Source organism: Dasypus novemcinctus, chromosome 3 (genome assembly GCF_030445035.2).
Source record: "Dasypus novemcinctus isolate mDasNov1 chromosome 3, mDasNov1.1.hap2, whole genome shotgun sequence".
Classification (NCBI taxonomy): domain Eukaryota; kingdom Metazoa; phylum Chordata; class Mammalia; order Cingulata; family Dasypodidae; genus Dasypus; species Dasypus novemcinctus.
The window spans coordinates 37381028-37395432 of NC_080675.1; the positions used below are offsets into that span (position 1 = coordinate 37381028).

At 36.7% G+C, this 14405-nt stretch overlaps 1 protein-coding gene across 49 annotated transcripts in view; it reads right to left on the reverse strand.

Annotated features, from left to right (window-relative positions):
• The window catches only part of SIPA1L1 (signal induced proliferation associated 1 like 1), a 399857-nt gene that overhangs the window by 229663 nt on the left and 155789 nt on the right, over positions 1 to 14405 (reverse strand). For all 49 annotated transcript variants that reach the window (XM_058293142.1, XM_058293172.2, XM_071213827.1 and 46 more), the window contains one exon: positions 10513 to 10594. The gene's annotated coding sequence lies outside the window, so the exon portion shown is untranslated. The remainder of the gene's footprint in view (positions 1 to 10512; positions 10595 to 14405) is intronic.

The window sequence follows — 14405 nt, forward strand, 5'->3', positions numbered from 1 at the left end:
CACAGTGAATGGACTCAAGAGAGCAAAACAATAGGGCGGGGGGGGGGGAAGGGAATAAATAAAAATAAATCTTTAAAAAAAAAGATGCTGCATTTTACTTAGAAAAGAGCTCTTAGGGCATTTACCAAGAAGCACTTAACTATTTTTCTTTCAAACACAGTCCTTACAGGCTTATTCATGATCATTTCACTAAAGCTGGAAGCCAGAAAGGGAATGGGAAATAGAACAGCTGCCAGAATCAAGAACACCCAGAGCAGAAAGGTAAATGCCTGAAAGAGATAAAAACAGCCCTACACCACTCATAAGTCCTTGGAAGCAATTTGTAATTCCAAACCCATATAATAATTATAGTTCATAGCAATGAGCTCTGTTATCAAGAAAAGATTGTATTCAGATACATAATTTTCTCAGAAATAGCTACCACAGAACATTTAATGCTTAAAGAGAATACTTCACCAAAATATATAGGAATTGCAAATAAGCACATGGAAGATGTTCATCACCATTAGCCATTCAGGAAATGCAAATTAAAGCCATGACAAGATAAGGCTGTACATACCAATGAGAATGCCTAAAATAAAAAATACTGGCAATACCAAATATTGACAAAGCATAGGGAACTCTCAAGCATTGTTGGTGGGAATGCAAATGGTACAACTACTCTCAAAAATGTTTTGACAGGTTCTTATAAATATCCACTCACCATACAAATCAGAAATTAATGCCTAGGTATCAACCTACAGATAGGAAAACTTAAATTCACAGGATCGGACCATAAATGTTAATAGAAGCTCTATTCATAACTGCCTAATAATTTTTTAAAAATTATCCTCTTGGGAAGCGGACATGGCCCAATGGATAGGGCGTCCGCCTACCACATGGGAGGTCCGTGGTTCAAACCCCAGGCCTCCTTGACCCGTGAGGAGCTGGCCCATGTGCAGCGCTGATGCACACAAGGAGTACCCTGCCACGCAGGGGTGTCCCCCGTGTAGGGGAGCCCCAAGTGCAAGGAGTGCGCCCCGTAAGGAGAGCCACCCAGCGCGAAAGAAAGTGCAGCCTGCCCAGGAATGGTGCCACACACGGGGAGAGCTGACACAGCAAGATGACACAACAAATAGAAACAGATTCCCGGTGCAGCTGATAAGGATAGAAGCGGTCACAGAAGAACACACGACAAATGGACAGAGAGAGCAGACAACTGGGAGGGGGAGAGAGAGAAATAAATTAAAAATTAATCTTTAAAAAAAAAGATTAGCCTCTTACTTTAACTTATTATCATAATGGAAATAAATATGCTATGAAACTATGGCAGATCTGAAAAATATACAAAGAACTACACTGCTGTATTCTGATATTGACAAGTGGTTGAATCTGATAGCCTTTCAGAGACGGTTAAACATATACCATACAAGCAGTAACCATAAAAGAGCTCTGGAGCAACTATACTATTTTAGACAAAAAAGACTCAAAGCCAAAAAACATTCTGGAGGCAAAGAGGAACATAATGATTAAGAGTCCATTATTCATCAGGAAGATCTGACAATTATAAACCTATACACAACTTAATAACAAGGCCTGAAAACAAAGGAAAGGAGAGGCAATTCAATTACAATCGGAAACTTCAGTACCTCATTCTTAACAGCAGATAAAATAACTAGATAGGAAATCAGGATAGACCCTTTGCAATGCCAGAAAGTAAGACTAAATTGGTTTAAAAGATTACATCATACAAAGTATGTTCTCTGATCATAAAGGAATTAAAACAACAACTGAAAGAAATTTAGGATATCCCCAAATATTTGGAAATTTAACCAAATATTTCTAAACAACACAAGTCAAAGGAAAAAAAATCTAAAGGAAAATTTTAAAGTTTTCAAAATGAATGAATACAAAAAACATAAAATATCAAAATTAAGCAGCTAAAGCAGTAATTAGAGGGACATTTAGAGCTTTAAGCACCTATATTAGAAAATAAGAGTTCAAGTCATTTCCTGCTTAAAACACTAGAAAAAGAGAAAGTTAAAACCAAAGCAGGCAGAAGGAAAAAAGCAAAAAACAATGAAACTGAAAACAGAAATAAAAGAGAGCAAAAAAATCAATGAAAGCAAAACATGGTTCTTGTAAAGATCAACAAAACTGACAAACCATTAGTTAGTCTGATCAAGAAAAAAGAAAAAAGACAGCATTAACAAAATTGGGAATGAAAGAGTGGACATCATTCGCAACCCTACAGAAAACTAAAATATTATAAGAGAATACTATTATCAATTGTATCCCAACAAATTTGACAACTTAGATGAACTGGAAAAATTCTAAAAAAGATATATAAAGGATGGAAATTGACTCAATAATGAAGAGAAAAGTGAATAGACATATACAGAACAAGTAGGTAAATTCAATTAGTAATTAAAAATCTTCCCAGACTGGTGCTGTCACCAAGATGGTAGAGTGAGATGTTCTAGAGTTCTGTAGCCCTACAGAAAATTTAAATAACAAGCAAAATCAGGCAGAGCCATCTTTCTCAGAGCGCTGTAAAACAGTTAAAGGCTAGCAGTAACTAGACAGCACCAAATCAAGAAAAAGAAACTTAAAAATGGTAGGAAAGCCTCATGGCACCATTGCGGGCCCCTCCTCTACCCTGTCTCTGATTTGGTGGAAAGCCATTCAGCTCTCCCAGTGCAGGTCCCTGGTTTCAGTTTCAGAGGAAGCAGTATAACTGTGATACACATACTAGCAAGCATATATATCTTTACCAGTCTGCTGTGTGGCAGCCTAAAGAACTGAACAAAGACACTTGCTGCAGGTGCACATTACCAGATCTCACCCAACACAAAGAAGTGGCTCACAGAGTAGCTAATATTCTGTAAGAAAACAATCAAATCACAGTTGCCCAGGGCAAGGATTACTGGTTTTAAAACATATTATATAGCACCTAGTACCAAGAAAGAAGACTATTTCTGAGGGAAAAAAAGGGGCACTTTAGGTTCATGTAAATGGAGAACTTCCTAAAGCCATACCTGCATGCCTAGGACAGCAGGCATTCTAAGAAAAGACCTGGATAACCAGAATTGACTCAGGCTGCTCAAGCAGACTCAAATGTTAGGCAGACAGAATTGTGAAAGAGAACACTCACAGAGACCAATCTGCAAAGACTAGAGAAAGTGTCTCCTGTCTTTTGAGTAATGTTGTGAACTCCAGGTATTCAAGGAAATCTGAATCAAAACACTAGATGGATACAAGATTAAAGAACAGACACCTCAGTGACTAAATTCTAGATAACATATTAAAATATTAAAAAGTCCAGTGTGCAAAAGGTTACAAGGCCTAGAAAATAAGAGGAAATGATAACCCATGTAAAGGAGCAGGACAAAACATTAGCAACTATCAGTGAAGCACACTACATTTTGGGCATTTAGCCAGGGGCATTTAAAAACCTGCCATATGCTAAAGGTAAACACAGGAAAAGAACTGTAGAAAACCAGGAAAATGCTAGAGGAATGAAAACAGAATTTCAATAAAAAGACAGAAATCATAAAAAGGAACTAATGTGCAATGCTAATGCTAAAGACCACAGTAACTGAAATAATAAATCACCTTGAGGGGTTCAATAGCAGATTGGAGTTGGCAGAAGAAAGAATCTGTGAACCTGAAGACAAGACAATTGAAATTATTCAGTCTGAGGAGCAGAAACAAAAAAGCAAGATGAAAAGTGAATACAGCCTAAGAGACTTGTGGAATATTATCAAGCACGCCAACATATATAGTATGGGTGCCCCAGAGGAGAAGAGAGAAAGGGGCACAAGGAATATTCAAAGAAATAATGACTAGAAACTTCCCAAATTTAATGAAAGACATGAATATACATATCCAAGATGCTCAACGAAACCCTAACAGGATAAATTGAAAGACACCTACTCTGAGACACATTATAATCAAACTGTTGAATTACAAAGACAAAGAGAGAATCCTGAAAGCCTGCTACACATCATACAAAAGGAAGCCACAATAAGATAAAATGCTAATTTCTCATCAGAAAGCACGGAGGCAAAAAGGCAGAAAATAACCACCAACCAAGAATTCTGTATCAAGCAAAACTCATTCAAAATTAGGGAGAGATTAAGACATTCCCAGATAAAGAAAAACTGAGTTCATTGCCACTACCATTGGCTCTATAAGAAATGCTAAAGGGATCTTTTTGGTTGAAAGGAAAGGACATGAGACATATATCAAAGCTGTATGAAGCAATAAAGATCTCTGGTAAAGATAACGATATGGGTAAATATAAATACCAGTACTAACACATCTACCTTATAACATCACTTTTTTCTTCTTAAAGGACCTAAAAGGCAAATCCATAAAAAGTAGTGATAAACCTATGGTTTTGGACACATGATGTATGAAGATGTAAGAATAACAAAGGTGGGGGAATAGAGAGATAAAAGGACATATATGCTATAGGAATTAAGTAGGTATTAAGTGAAATTGTTAAAGATCTAGGATTTGAGATTTAAGTCTCATGGCAATTAGAAAATTTCTGAAAAATATACAAAGAGGAAATGAGAAGCATTTCTAATGGGTTTATTACAAAAGGCCAACTAAATACAAAGAAAGCAGTACTGGAAGGACTGAGGGACAAAAAAAGGTGTAAGACTTAAAGAAACCAAATACTAATATGGCAGAAGTGCTGCATCAGCAATAGTTACTTTATTTTTTTAAAGATTTATTTATTTATTTCTCTCCCCTTCTCCCCCCCACCCCAGTTGTCATTCTCTGTGTCTATTTGCTGCATGTTCTTTGTCCACTTTTGTTGTCAGCAGCACGGGAATCTGTGTTTCTTTTGCTGTGTCATCTTCTTGTGTCAGCTCGCCGTGTGTACGGAACCATTCTTGGGCAGGCTGTACTTTCTTTCGCGCTGGGCGGTTCTCATTATGGGGCGCACTCCTTGCCCATGGGGCTCCCCTGCACGGGGACACCCCTGCATGGCACAGCACTCCTTGCACGCATCAGCACCATGCGTGGGCCAGCTCCACACGAGTCAAGGAGGCCCAGGGTTTGAACTGCGGACCTCCCATGTAGTAGACGGATGCCCTAACCACTGGGCCAAGTCCACTTCCTGAGCAATAGTTACTTTAAATAAAAGTGGGTTAAATTCTCCAGTTAAAAGGCAGAGAGTGTCAGAATGTATTAAAAAGCATGAGCCTACTCTATGCTCTTAAGAGACTCATCTTAAATTCAAGACAAAAGTAGGTTGAGAGGGAAAAGATGGGGAAAAAATATTCCATGCAAATAGAAATCCAAAGAGAAAAGAGGTGGCTATACTAATATCAGGCTATTTAAGTCAAAAACTATTAAAAGGGACAAAGAAGGACATGATATAATGATAAAAGGTCAATTAAAAGAAAATATAATAATTGTAAATATGTATGCACCTAACAACAGAACCCCATAATATATGAAGCAAACATTGACAGATCTGAAGGGAGATTCTACATCAATGGTTCTACATTAATAGTAGGAAACTTCAATATACCACTTTCAATAATGGATAGAACATCTAGATGGAAGATAAATAAGGAAACAGAGGACTTGAAAAATAGTATAAACCAACTAGAGCTAACAGAGATGCATATAAAACTAAATTCAACACCACCAGAATACATATTCTTCTCAAGTGCACATGGATTATTCTCTAGGATAGGCCACATGTGAAGTCATAAAAAAAATCTCAATAAATTTAAAACAATTGAAATCATACAAAATATCTTGTTTGACCACCAGAGAATGAAGCTGGAAATCAATAACAGAGAAAAAACTGGAAAAGTTACAAATTAGTATTAATTTGGAAGTATTAGTCACCAAAGGAGCATGATGTATGAAAACTCCTCTCCAATGTTTAGAAAATTTAGATTAAATTGAGAATGATAAAACAAATATGGCAAAAATGTTAAAGTTGCTAAATCTGAGTATCTGGATAGGAGGGTATATTGGAATTCTCTGTATTAATTTTTACTATTTCTGCAACTTTCCTGTAAGTTTGAAATTATTATACCAAAAAAAAGTTTAAAAAAAAATCTTGCTACAAAAAAATTCCCAGTCCCATGGATTCACTGCTGATATCTATCACATATTTAAAGAAATAACGCCAGTTTTTCACAAACTAGTCCAGAAAAAAACTCCAACTTATTGTATGAGGCCAATAATACTGATATCAAAACCAGACAAATACATCACAAGAAAACCAAAGATGGCTCAGTATCCCTTATGAATATACACACTCAAAAAGTCCTCACACAGAAAAAAATCTTCATTCAACAACTCAAATCCAGCAACATATAAAAAGGATTATACATTATGACTCTTAATGGGATTCATGCCAGGAAAACAAGTTTGGTTTAACATCCAAAAATCAATCAATATATCATATTAATAGAATAAAGGACAAAAAGCCACATGATCATATCAATATATGGAGAAAACATACTTGACAAAATTCGACAACCCCCAGTAACCTAGGAATAGAAAGGAACTTTCTCAAATTGATAAACAGTATCTAATGAAAACCCACAGCTAACATCACACTTATTGGTGAGAGACAGATTTCCCACTAACATCAGGAACAAGACAAGGATGTCCATCCCCACCATTTCTATTCAACATTGTATTAGAGGTTCTAGTTAGCAAAGAACAAAAACCAAAATGAAACAAAAAGTCAAAAGCATCTAAGTTGGAAAGAAAGGAAAATGGACAGATTTTCTAGATTTTCAATATCCTTCCACATACCTCCCAATCAGAAAACTCAATTTTAAAAACCAGAGCCAATACGCTTTTGGATAATAAATACTAAGCCCTGGCGCACTGGGAGTTAGTCAGAAGCTGGGAGCAATGCTGTTTTCTGGGCACATGGGAAAGATCTGCCATTTCCATTGGATTGAGAGAGGAAAAGGGAAAAGGATAAAATAAATGTAAAATGTGAACATTTGGAGAATCTGAGTAAAGAATATCCGGGAACTCTTAGTACTATTCTTGCAACTTTTCTGTAAATCTGAAATTGTGTCAAAAGTTAAAAAGAAAAAAATAAAGCAGTTTGTAAAAAAAAAAAAAAACAAACACTAAGCCACTGTTTTCCTTCAATCTGGGCCTGTCAACATTATCAGTGATCAGAAAGGAATACAAAAGTTCATCAATATAATAACAAATACAAACAAGTAGTTGAATATATTATTTTATAGACTAGTAAGAGAAAATATTCACTGAACTAATAAAATTTATCTTAAAATACATTTTCCAAGTGTAGATACATTTAATCCATTTGAATCAAATTATGTAGATTAAATGATATTAGCTTCACTCCTGACATAACATGTAAATCTTTGTTTAATTGCCTGTTTTAGAGGGGAATGGCAACCAAAGCTGTTAATATGAACTAGAGTTATAGATTCTTATGAAGGTGATACTTTGCCAAAATGCTCCATTTTGTGTGTGTGTGTGTGTGTGTGTGTGTGTGTGTCGATGCTACAGCTTTGGAATAATAAAGGTCTCTTCAGTCATCCTAGTCAATCAATTTAATTATACCACTATTCCTAGTCAAATACACAAAATTACAACTTTGTCTTGTTCAGAGACAGCAGTATAACAATACCTGGCATCTACCCAAGGAGTTGTTCAATAATTATTTTTGAGTACAGAGCTAGAGAAACAGGCATCACAAATGTGCTTGTTTGATGGGAATTGAGTTGGAAATTGGAGAATATTACTGAAATTGAAGAGATCCTGGATCCTGCCTTCCAGGGAAATAAAAAGAGAGGCTAATGTATGAAAATGCCATTTACTACCCTCTCAATTAGAATATGAAGAAATTTTTCTTGAGCTTTACAAATAAAGCCACTTCCAGACCCATTTATGGAACAAGCAGCCACCTTGGTGACTCTTAAGAACCAAAGGCAGAGGAAAAGCACATGTCAGCAGTTTGACAAAATTTCAGGTCCTTAGGGCAAACACTAAACTGGTTCATCAAGTGCTTCCCTTAAAGGCTAGCTTTAGTACAGGAACCATTACAGAGCTAATGCATGAGCCCGAAACTGTCACACAGTCCTCAAGTTGTCTGAACCAAAGCAAAGAAACTATTTATTTCCAAAGTTTATATTATCTTGATTTATATTCAAGAACAAAATTACTATCTGCCTCAATAGATATGTGCAGTATTAAACAGCTTTATCTGTCAAACTGTTTCAAATTCAAAGAGGTATCCTAAGTAAAGGAAAGAAAACCCTCAATAACACCCTGGAAACATAGTCTGCAAACACCATCTCTTACTTTGGTTTTCTTAAAATAAAGATTATGTTGATCCTTTCTACCGTTGGAAAAATAAAGTTACAATGAAATTTAAAACTTCTGAACTCCTAATAAAACAATACCGTGCTCCTAGAGTCTGGCCTGCCTCACCTCCCCTTGAAACTTCAAGCAATCCACACTTGCTCCTTGCTGCCAATTCCTTTAGGTAGCAGTGCCATCAGCCTGTTAGAACAAAAAACCAAGCTAATATGCTACTACTCTGCACTTTAGCCCTGGTTGTAGCTAATATTTCCCAAAATAAGACCTTGCTGTCAAGGAGAAAAGCTGTGTCCCAGGCTGCCTCAGTCAATGACCAAGGCAGGTTCAAACTGAGTCAGACCAGTAAGGGTAGAGGAAGAAGGGACTGACCAACTGGGATAGCAGAAAACAGAAACAGTGTTTTTCTTAAAGCATCAGTTATTTTACAAATGTTGATTGAGCACTTTCTCTGCATCAGGTTATGCTTAGACTTGGTATGATAATGGAGGCATGAAAGAATTATTCCATATTTTCATAATTATTTGCTTGCATATTATAAATATTGTTATATCATTTGATAAACTGATTTTCAGCCCCAAGCAAGTTGAGCTGGCAGTCGTCTTGTCTTTCTCATCTTTAAAGTTACCAAGTTCAGACTGTCCCGACAACAACGTAATAAAACTCAAGAAAAGTTCATACTATGAAATTTGGTATATCTTAAAATTAACCTGTTGGATTTTCTTCCCATGTTTTCCAGCTTTTTTCTAGTCAAACTAGGAAACTTCCAATAAAATCAGTATACAGAAATCAGATACTTTTCTATGATGAATAAACTCTAGTCTTGCTACAAAGTCACTTGAATTGAAAACTATGGCCTGAACAAACTGATGTATGACAAGAAAACTTCGTTATAAGCACAATGGCTTCATCTAGCCTAAATGCATACTGCCTGTCAGAGCACAACCCAGAGCTATGTGAATTACTAGAAATAACCTATCAGATCACCAGGTCCCAAATGGACCAGGTCAGTTTTCTAAAGGCACTGTCTATTTTTACTAATATAAGTTGGGTTCTAAATTTGACCTGCATTTCAATTATCATGTAGTGAGGAATGTCCGGTTGGACTCTTAGGCAGTTAAAGTTGCTTGAGGGAGGTCTAAACAAAGTTCACTTTATACTCATCAAACAAAGCCTTCTCTTAGCAACTGGCATCCTCCAGAAAAGAAGGAGAAACAGCTGTAAAGAAAGAGGCATCCTGCAGCTGAGGGTCCCTGAAATTTACTTTTTCACATAACTAATAAAAGCAGGCCATTCTTCAAAGCTAGATGATTTGGGAAAACCAATTTCCTATTGCTCTGCACAACAGAATGAAGTAATACCACATATTTTTAATGGCATGCATAGTGCATAAGTATCATCACAAAAATACATGCTAACAAAAGCAGTACACTTCTTTTCCAAAAGTATAAATTTTCGGGGCACACTGACCAAAATAATCTCACTGATAATGACGAGTTTCCTTTCGTATTTTTGTTTTTGTTATTTTTTTTTTAATGTCTTATTTTTTACAATTCCTTGTGTCGAGGGCTGACTTCCCATAGATCACAGCAAGGGAGCTGCTCTGCTACTATGAACCCTGACACAGAAGCAGGTCGTCTACAAGTAGTTTAGCACCAGGTTCCCCACAAACGTGCGGTGCATGATGGGTGAGCGAGGGCCCGCCTTTATGGCCACGCCCCATTTCCTGGGACGAGGGACTCTTTTGCATTTTTAATTCAGAAAATGGAAGATAAAAAGAAAACCATAAATTTCCTATGATAACATCAGGCAAAAACTTACAGCACTGATTGATGACTCTTTTGGAAATTTTATCATCCTCAATTCTGAGGAGCCACAAAGCATTTGAGAAATTTTATAATTTTTAAAAAATTATTTTTAATGGGGCTACAGTGGTGTAATATTGGCACTAGGACATTGTACTACTCAGGAAATTATGCCCAGTCAATTTTAATATTCACATGAAGAAAATCACCACCAGGACAGAGGTAAAAAAAAAAAAAAAATCAAACAACTAAATCTCTGGAAGAACATCTGTAAACATAACATTACCTATTTATTTCTATAAACCAAAATAACAGCAATTCTTTAACAACCGCTTGAATAAATTAAACAACTAACAATCAATAATGGAAGTAAAAATACCAGGTATGTCGGAGTGGGTATAGCTCAGTGGTTGAGCGCCTGCTTCCATGTACAAGGTCCCAGGTTCAATCCCCAGTGTCTCCTAAAAAAAAAAAGGGCAAAAGATATGTATATATGTATGTTTACACACAAAGTCTGACTTCTCTTATTAGTCTAAATTCTGGGCCAGTTTACCACATCTAAAGATAAACTAATACTGTGATCCCCAAAGCAGAGAAAATCCAAATAGTTCATTTCTACACATCTGAAAAATCAATTTTTTTTTTAAGATTTAAAAATCCAGACCACAAAAAGTAAATGGACAGCATCTACACCAAAAGCCTCGATTTGGTCATACTTCATTTCTTTATTCATTTATTCAAAGAACATATACTGAGCAGTGTGGCTGAAGCTCCTTGTTCCCACCCAAAGTCTATTCTCGCCTTATTCATAATAGAACTCCCAGTTTATCCAGAGGAAGCAATGCACCTAGCCAAAAGACCACCTTTCTTGGCCTCCCTTGCAGCTAGGTGAGGCTACATGATTAAGTTCTGGCCAGCATGAAGCAAGTATATGTGTTTTGAGCAATTTAAAGAAAGGTGGCTTAAAGGGAGCTTACTCTGTTCAGAATTTTATCCTTTTTCCTCCTTCCTTCAACCTTCTAAAATATGAATGTGTTATTTCCTATAGCACCTTACATCATGCATTCACCTCAAAGATGCATACCAGGAACACAAAAAGGAGGTCTTAAGCAGCATTTCTTTGATTTTGTTATCAAGGAAGTGGTGGTCAAAGCCACTGCTGCTGCAGAGGCTTAAATAATCACCCCTGATGCTGTTTTGCCTGTTATTACTAGCAACACTCTGTTATCTTATATACATTAATATAAACAAGCTTATAGAATCATGATTCCCCTCCTCTGTTCATATTCTTTACCTATCATTTAAGCACTTACACATCGAGGATGAGTTGTGTGTATACATCTGCCTATCAGTCTGTCTCCCTCAACAGCCTAGAAAAACTTAAAGGCAAGGATTATTCTTGTTCACATTTGCAGCTCCAGAACCCAGCACAGAGTAGATACACAATAAATGTTAAATAAACAACTTGAAGCAAATAAACAGCTTCTAAATTAAAATGACAGATAATTGTGTAGTTCTGAATTATGCCATGGCATTGCATGAGCACCAACTCATTCAGTAATATCAAGTGAGGAAGAGAAACTGTCAGTCCCTGCAGGGCTCAGATGCTCTGTTAACTGCCTCCACAATGTACAGACTTTACCATCTCATATCCCCATGGGCTAACGAGGGTGAAAGTGGGAACTGGACAACTCCAATCTTCCTTTTTTCTCTTCCTACTCACCCACACACACTCATTCATTCAACACTTAATGAGCACGTACTACACACAAAACACTGGCACAGAGGCCAGGAATCACTCTAACAAGCAAAACAAGGCAACTGCCCTTAGGAATTTACCATCCAGAAAAGCAAGAGAACAGCAGAGAAGCAATTACAATGCAGTGTGAAAATGTGATGGATGTACGCAACCTGCAACCTGTGCTTCCTCGGGGAGACCAAGCACTGCTCTAAGTGCTTTACATGGACTGCTTAACTTCCTCAGCAACTCCAGGATACACAGAAGCTAAGAAAACACTTCCTAGCCGTAACTCCACCACTAAACCAGACAAGGAGGGGATGAGGTGGGTAAGGAAGACAGCATGTACAAAAGGGAAAGCTAACCAGAGCAAATGAAACTTGATGGATCAAACAGAACTTGCCCAGGTCGAGGGGGATAGGCAAAACTTTCCATGCAGAGAATTTGCCAGGCAGGAAAATTCAAGATGCAAGAAAGACCATGGTACAACAGAAGAGCATGCCAGAATCTGGTACTAGAACAGTGAGCTTATCCTCCCAGAACAAATTCTTAATACTTGAGCGACTGAGCTTTCAAAAGTTATATCTAATGGAGGGCTCTGCAATAAAAAAAAAAAAGACCTGGTGAGTTTTCATAAATGTTTCTAAAACATGTGCCTTTAGGAGAGGCATGAAAGAATTTCTTAATCTGAAGCATGTATTATCTATTTTTAAATAGATTATTAATATTTATAGTTTAATAAGATTACTTATTAGATAATAATAAAAATACATTAAGAATTTTACAAAAGCATAGCAATGAACAGGAAAAAGAAGAAATATTTCTTTAAAATATCCTTATATATAGTTTAAACTTTGATAAGACGGTCTGGAAAATTCATGACTTAATTTTTTTTTTCATCTTGTGACAGAGTCAACTCTTTCAAACCAATTTCCACTCCCCAACCCCTCTCCTTAGTAATAAAAGTATATTCTAGTTGGGCTGGCAATGTGTGCCCACTTAAACACCACATCTGAGCGTCCCTTGAGGAAAGTGGTGGCCAAGGAGTTTCAAGTGGAAGTCACTGAGTAGGGCTTCCAGAAAGTCCTTTTGCTCCTTTCCTTTCCCCTCCTCTTACAGACATCTTGGCTGGAGCTCCAACAATGTCATGTTTTTCTGAGGGTGAATGCTTTACACTAAGATGCTGAAAGTCACAAGACTCTGGTCCTGGTGACTTGGTGGGACCACCAACCTTAAATGGTTTCCTTAGATGTTTTATGTAAGAAAACCAAAACCTGCTTAAGCAGATCCCTGTTCTTACTAGTCAAACACAAACTGACGATGCTAGAGAACATTTAAAGTATTCATGGTGAGATCTGGCAAAAAGCAATTCCAAATAAATTTACAGTATTAAAACATTATTTCATAATTCACTAACTTTTTTGTCTAAATCTCATATCTAAATGATTGTTAAACATCTTTTAAAATTAAACTTAAATGAAATGCTTTTCAATTTTTTCACTGGGCACAAAAGACATCTAGTTCTTGAAACACCTGATCTACTCTGGGCAATGAACTAAGGAGAATACATGGGGCCAGCAAAACATTTAGAGAGAGCAGGAGTGTGGAGGCAAAGTGCAGGAGGGATTGTAAAGTTAAACATTCATAACACAATACAAAAACAAGCAATTTACAAAAACCTCTAAGCTAGGTGAACTCTTAGAGACCATTTGGGGATCTATGATCTGAACTAATCCCTAGTTAACGTTGATTCCTACCACAGAATCACACTGCAATTTAAACGTAATATAATTCTTATTCTACTTGATACCCCTTATTATGTTATTTTAAAAAGGCATAGTTGCTGGGGAAGATGTGGCTCAAGCAGTTGAACACCTGCCTCCCATACGGGAAGTTCCAGGTTCAGTTTCCAATCTTCTAAAGAAGACGAACAAACAACAAGCAGACAACAAGCAAACACAAACAAGCAGAGAGCAGACATGGCTCAAGTGATTGAACAGCCACTTTCTACATGGGAGGTCCTCAGTTTGGTTCCTGGTGCCTTCTAAAGAAAAAAAAAACCACAACTAGCAGACAATGAGCAAAAACAATAAGCAAATAGACAAGGAAGCCATCTAGGGGTAGCAGGGTAGGGGGGAGAAAAGTTTAGTTGCTTTATAGCAACTCCCCTGATTTAGGCAAGATATGTTTCTAAATTACTTTATTTTTGTGAAAATACTATTGTATCCCTCCCCCCATTCCCATGGAAGATGGCGAAAGTATCACACCAGACATCAATATAAGCAGAATGATTGCAGAGACCTGGGATTAAGGTTGGGGAAGACTCTTGTCTTTCAACAGAGTAAGAAATTTATTGACACAAAAATTTCTGCATTTACCTAACAAATAAAACTCAAGATAACAAAATTCAAATGGAGAAATTAAACAGAAAATTATTTTATTTCCATTTTTACATTTTTTTGGTTTTTAAAAGATCAATCCCTTCTATTTCAAATGGATTGTTGCTAAACTAACAGAAAGCGTACTGTCACTAC